Below are 6,306 nucleotides of genomic sequence, written 5' to 3'. Positions count from 1 at the left end.
AGACCTGGAGATGGATTTTTATACAGTCCAGGAGGACTATGGAAACAAGAAGCTTAAAAAAGGTCAAAGCTTGAAAATGATGTGATGTCTGGCAGCTAAAATAATGAAAATTGACAGCTTGATTGGCAGTTGAAAATGGCCTATTGGCTTCAAACCAGAGAAAGGATGACTAGTGAGCCTAAAATGGACTACGTGGTATTTACACTGTTAAAGACTTTCTACCTAATTAGAAAGATTGGTTTGGAATTTGAAATAATGTGCATGTATGTTATGTTTGTATCAATTCTGTACATATATACATGCTTAGAATTCACTAGAGTTGAGTTCAAGGGAAAATGCACTGTTCAAATATCTAAAGAAAGAGAAGGAGATTGTCTTCACAGGTATGCAAAGCAATTAGAAGCCACAAATTGTGCATGCAAAGCTTTATACTGAGTAAACAAAACTGCTTTTGCTATGTTTTATAACTAGGTTGAATAAACATTAGAAAAAATACTATAATGATGTTTCACACTGTGTCTTTCAATCAAATTCTTCAAACCCTTAAACATATGCCATGGCAGGAGGTTCCTGGTTCCATGAATTTTCTGTCATATCCCTAAAGCCTTCTACTAGGACAGCCCACATGTACAAATTTACTCTACAGCAGTGATTTTAATAGCTTACATCCTAAATCTAATGCATTTTATTATTGCTATTGTTAATTATGAATTCATGATCTTCTGAACTATGAAACTTCTCATCTTCTGCTAATCATGTAAAAGAGAGTTAGTGGCATACCAAAGCTTGCTTGTCTCTATGCCTTTTCAAAAAATAGGATGAATGTATTAACATTATTATTAGATAAGCATTTCACCTTTTTTGTATAATCAAGAGTATATATGTACTATCCTACCCCATATTTTACCCACAACAATCTTGTGAGGTGGGTTGGATTGAGAGAAAAGTCATTCAGCAAGTTTTCATGCCTAAGAAAGGACAAGAACTCAGAGTTTCATGCTTTCTAATATAATATCTTATCTTTCTCTCTAGCAATGACCTACTCTGTTCTTTAGCAGACCTACTAAATTGGTCCATAATTCTTCCCTTTTATAGATACTACAGTTCCACCTTCCATTTGTTGCTCAGCCAGTACTACTCAGTTCAGTCTGCATTCAGTTCAAGAAATTAAAATAGATGGCCTACCACACTCTACTTTGCATGTTTTTGTTTTAATCTGTACTCTTTTGAATACATTATGCAATAACTTTTTGTTTTGATCCTCAAAGGCAAATACAATGAACCTAGCCACTTTTGAACATGCTTCATAATTGGGGAGGAGGGGGCTGTTAACAAGCAAAAAAGTGGCATTTGGTATATTTAGGAGTTCAATCTATATGTAAATTTCAGCCACATCCTCAAATGAAAAATAATTCACAACAATTTATGCACCCAGTTTATCATGCAATTCCTTTTGTCATTAATTAATGTTCACACAATAGCAATGCCATATTTTATAATACAACATCAAAGCATTTCAGAGGAACCACAGAAAGTGAGCTTAGTCCTGCATAAATAAATAAGAACCCGATCAAACCTTTATACATAGGGGAGGGTAGTGTTAGATTACAGGCTTTTCAGTCATTCACAGGAAGGTCATATTAATGAAAGTAAAGGCTCAAAAGTCACCAATTCCAGAGTCGCATCTGTCTAGCATAAGGAGACCTTTCTTCTGGGGCTCCAAGCTATGGAACATTCTCCTATAATTGCCAAACATTGGTTTCTCCAAGGTGAATTGCCAATCGCTTCTAAAAACAGCCAGAGAACTATGAATTCTTAGACTTTATTGCCATAAGTATTTTTATACTTACAGTGGCTCTCATATCTTTCATTTCAGGGGTGGTATTCAGCCAGTTCGGACCAGTTCTGGAAAACTGGCAGCAGAAATTTTGAGTAGTTCGGACAACCGGCAAATCCCACCTCTGACTGGCCCTGCCCCCATCTCTTCTCTGCCTCCCATTGAGTCCCAGCTGATCGGCTGGGTCTTCTTTGGTTGCCCTGCACAGGAGAACAGAGCTGGAAAGCAGGTTAGTGGGGTGGGGAAGGAATGGGAGTTTACAATAACCTTCCCCCAGGAGTGAAGAGGGAGTGGGGATTTTGCACATCTACCAAGGATTTCCCCTGCCACATCTACCAAGCCACACCCACCAAGCCACACCACACCCACCAAGCCACGCCCATAGAACAGGTAGTAAAAAAATTTGAATCCCACCACTGTTTCATTTGTCAAGTTAAGTAAACCCTAATTCTTGTCTAAATAAGCTGCTTACTAATTCTTTCAAAGATAAGAGACCACATGCTTTTAAAGCTTGCTTTTTCTGCAATCACCAATCCCGGGCCACAAAGTTCCCACCAATATAGGGATGCTGCCAATGAATATGTAGTTACTGATGTATTTATAAAACTATGTGCTGCATTTCACTAAGTGATCTAATCATTAAAATGCTTTAGGCAATATATTCTGACAGTGCAGTGTTCGTTGGAAAAGAGGGAATGAAGGAAAATGGAAATAAAATCTTAATTTCATTATTGACTTAAAGCTAATACGTTAGAGTTAATTTTCACAAACAATTCCATATTTACATAACAAGTTCAATAGTTTATTTACAATCAAATTCATAAACAGGCTTCTTTAAAGGCTAGGAGTAGGTAACCAGATATATAAGAACAGCTGATAAATTCTGAATGTTCATATTTAATTTCTATTCATATTTTTCGCTATAATCCAACAGCTTAAAACAATAGTGCAGAGATATTCAGACCAGTATTTAAATGCAAAATGTATTTTCTGAAAAATCATACTTCATGTGGTGTATTCGCATTAAAAGCATATTGTTCTGCATGCATAAAAGCTGTTCTTACAAATGTGGCTTATTTTCCAAGTTCAGCAAGAAACATAGCTGTCTGAGAAATTACGGTTTTCATTTTCAGACTTCATTTGATTGTTCTTCTTCTATAGGGGAGATGAAAACATATGAATTATATTCTAATTTTGAAGGAACCTGGAGGACTTTGAATACATTCAGATTACCAGGTACACTTTAAGGTCTTGATATTAAAATTTATCATCTATCCAAGGATGGAAATGCTCCCTAATTATCAAGGTTTGTCTATAAATAGTTGGTAATTCAAGAACACATTTCTCACCTATTGCCTTTACATCTGTTAGACCAGTTTCCAGTCTCCAGCTCATACATGTTGACTGAAAAACCTGAAAGTCATAATCCAACCTACCTGGAAGGCTCTAGGTCAGGGGTGTCCAACCTTGGCAACTTTAAGACTTGTGGACTTCAACTCCCAGAGTTCCTCAGCCAGCAAAGCAAAACAACAAAAGCAAAATAGAAAGACTCTCCCTAAATCTTTTTTTAAAATGACAGATGAATTAACCTGAAAGCCATTAAATTTGAACGGGTATATTAACTAGAAGAAGTTCTGATATTTTCAGAGAAAAGAAAACAATGAAAAGGGGGCGGAATATTTAGCATGAATCTTGATTGCAGAAACAGATTTATTTAAAAGTGAATGTTCTTTATGTAATCAGAAAGTTAAAATTACTGCAAAGCATTGTGGGATAACCCTCCTACTGCACCAGTAAGAAAAATAAAAAATCAAAGTCATATTTTAAATTTATTATATTGCAAACTACCATTCAAAAATGTAACTGGGGAATATTTAGATCTGTTTTAAATCAGTCCTGTGTCTTGAACATCTTACAGTTGATAAATTCCTTAGGGATTTCACATTACTGCAGTTGATATTTTGCATTAGCCACATGGAAACATAGGCTCCAAACAACACTTTATGCAGAAAATTTATCCTGTCTGTACAGAACATTGAATTACTGACAAACATTTTGCTCTATTGTAATTCCTCGAGTCTAGAGATACTTGGAGCAAATTGCTAACACCCTTCATAATCCCTAAATGCCTTTTATGTGAAGCTCCCCTTGGCAAACAATGACCCCCAAATAACACTATCAGTCACATTTATAGTTTCCAGAGCTCTCTATACATTAATCTGGCATTGATTAGTGGGTGTATTAAGTTGCTATTGTTTATATAACTTTAGTATATGGTATTTTATTTTTATTTTGATGCTCTACTAGATCTTTGGTGGGTTATAAAGAATGCAGTCAAATTATTTATTAGAGTTGATAAAGAATGCTGACCATGAGACAATGGATTTTCAGAAAGGACTGTCTTTTTCGTAAATCTAATGTGTAAGACAAGCATTCCATCAAGCATAGGGCTTCAAATAAATAACAAAATAATAAATAACAATTTCAACAATGGCTGAAAATAGGACAGTTTGAAATGGTGTTATAAAATTGTATAATAAAATAAAATAAAATCACATCCACATCTTGTTTAATTGAGATGGTCTACTTCGTCAAATGCCTTATTGAAGTCAATGTATACTCTATTCACAGTATTTCCCTGATCCATTAATTTAATCACTTTATCAAAGAAGACAATAAGGTTTGTGATGCCTCTTGTGTCAGTGAAAGAAAGTTAATTTCATCTACCAAAGCACATAATGCTCTAAGGACAGAGAAATCTGGAGTAGAATCCTCCTGTGAAAGTGTCCTTGGTTAAAACAGCATCCTAGGATACTGTGAGAAAAAAGAGAAAAAACACTCAATAACCAGTGTTTGTAAGGATACACAATTTTTATTAGTTGCAGCAAATCAACTTCACTTTTAGAATTTTTTTTAATTAAAAGAGGGATAGAAACATTGTTAATAAATTACATTGTCCTCAAACTGTAACTGTGCCCTTCTGACAGCTAATGGCCAAGGTACAGTCCCAGTTTACTAGTTCCTTTTTTTTCTAGATCAGAAACTTCCCTCTTTACCATACAGTTCACTCCTGCTTGACTGATTAAATCTCATGGTCTTGCAGCCCACTGTCTTTCCAACACAGGTCAAATAGCCTCTTTTCAACAGATGAAACAAACCATCTAAAAGCATTGATTCCTGATAAGACAGCAGTTCTTATATCATGGCATACTATAGAACTGTCTAAAGAAATGACTTCATAGGATCAATACTGTGAAATAGATACAAGATTTGAACTAAGGCATTGTGCAGTGGGGGGAGGGGGAACACATTGTCAAAGCTTTTATTGCTGTTTCTGCAATTTAGAGAAAGCATCTCAGATGTACTTAACTGGCTCAGGAAAATGAAAGGACCCAAACAGCTGTAAAAATGCAGTTTTGAACTCTCCAAACTCTTCATTAATACATGACCTCCTTTTATCTTTAGTGACCGTAATTATCCTCACAGGCACTTAATTGTTGATGCCTGAACTCAAGAGAGCCTGAAATGCTTAGGGTACACACTGTTACCATTAAAACTAGAATGCCTAATGGTCAACTAATATTAATAAAACTGTTTACCTTATATCTAAATGTAGGAAGCATTCAGTCACTTCATTACAACGCTTTAGAGCTGCATCTAAATTAGGATTATTGTTGCTGGGCTGAAAAACTCTGGATAAGCACTAAATCGTGTTAATTTTCAATATTTCTTTTATGTCTTTGGGGGATCATTTGAGGTTTTAGCAGCTCTAATCTAATTTTTTTAATGCCAGAACTGTTTGAAGTCTTTGTTTAAAATTTTGGGACCTGAACAACATAATTTTGATTTAAGTCCAAGATTTAGCTGATAAAATAGGCTGGCTTTATCTTTGAATTTTGTCCAGAGCACGCTTCTCTGTAGAGAGGGAGAAGGAAGGATATGTAATGTCAATTTACTCAGCCTAGAATTTTTGCTTCAAATTCTTTGTCCAGCAATTGCAAATACAAACTTCTGTGGTATTCTAGAAGGGGGTGGTGGTGTTTCTAGGCTCTATTAAGTAATCTAAATAGGAGATTAATAAGAAGATTAAAAGTTTAGAAGCTGAGCTTTCTACTATGTAATAGTTTCCTTTGAATAAGAAATACCTGAAATGAAATACCTTACAAACAATACAGGAAAAAGAGAAAACTCTATTATATCACATCTACTCTTATTACACCTTATGAATTACTTCCAACATTCAGTTTCAGGTGTTTTTTTTTTTCATCTTTTATAACAGGAAGTCACTCCAAAACATATGAATCCAGCCAATTCTCTAGTATTATGTTTCTCTTTTGAATCTCATATTCATATACAGACAGGCAACACACCTACCACGCATGAATGCTCCTCTCAGATTGAAACGTCTGCTAGAAGGGTGAATAGGTCTGCTTACTGTCAAACTAAATACACTACATGACTTCAGAAAT

The sequence above is a fragment of the Notechis scutatus genome, chromosome 4 (genome assembly GCF_049901735.1).
Source record: "Notechis scutatus isolate UNSWTSFEM ecotype Mainland chromosome 4, rNotScu1.2, whole genome shotgun sequence".
NCBI classification, from domain to species: domain Eukaryota; kingdom Metazoa; phylum Chordata; class Lepidosauria; order Squamata; family Elapidae; genus Notechis; species Notechis scutatus.
Note: the sequence above shows the minus strand (reverse complement) of the source record.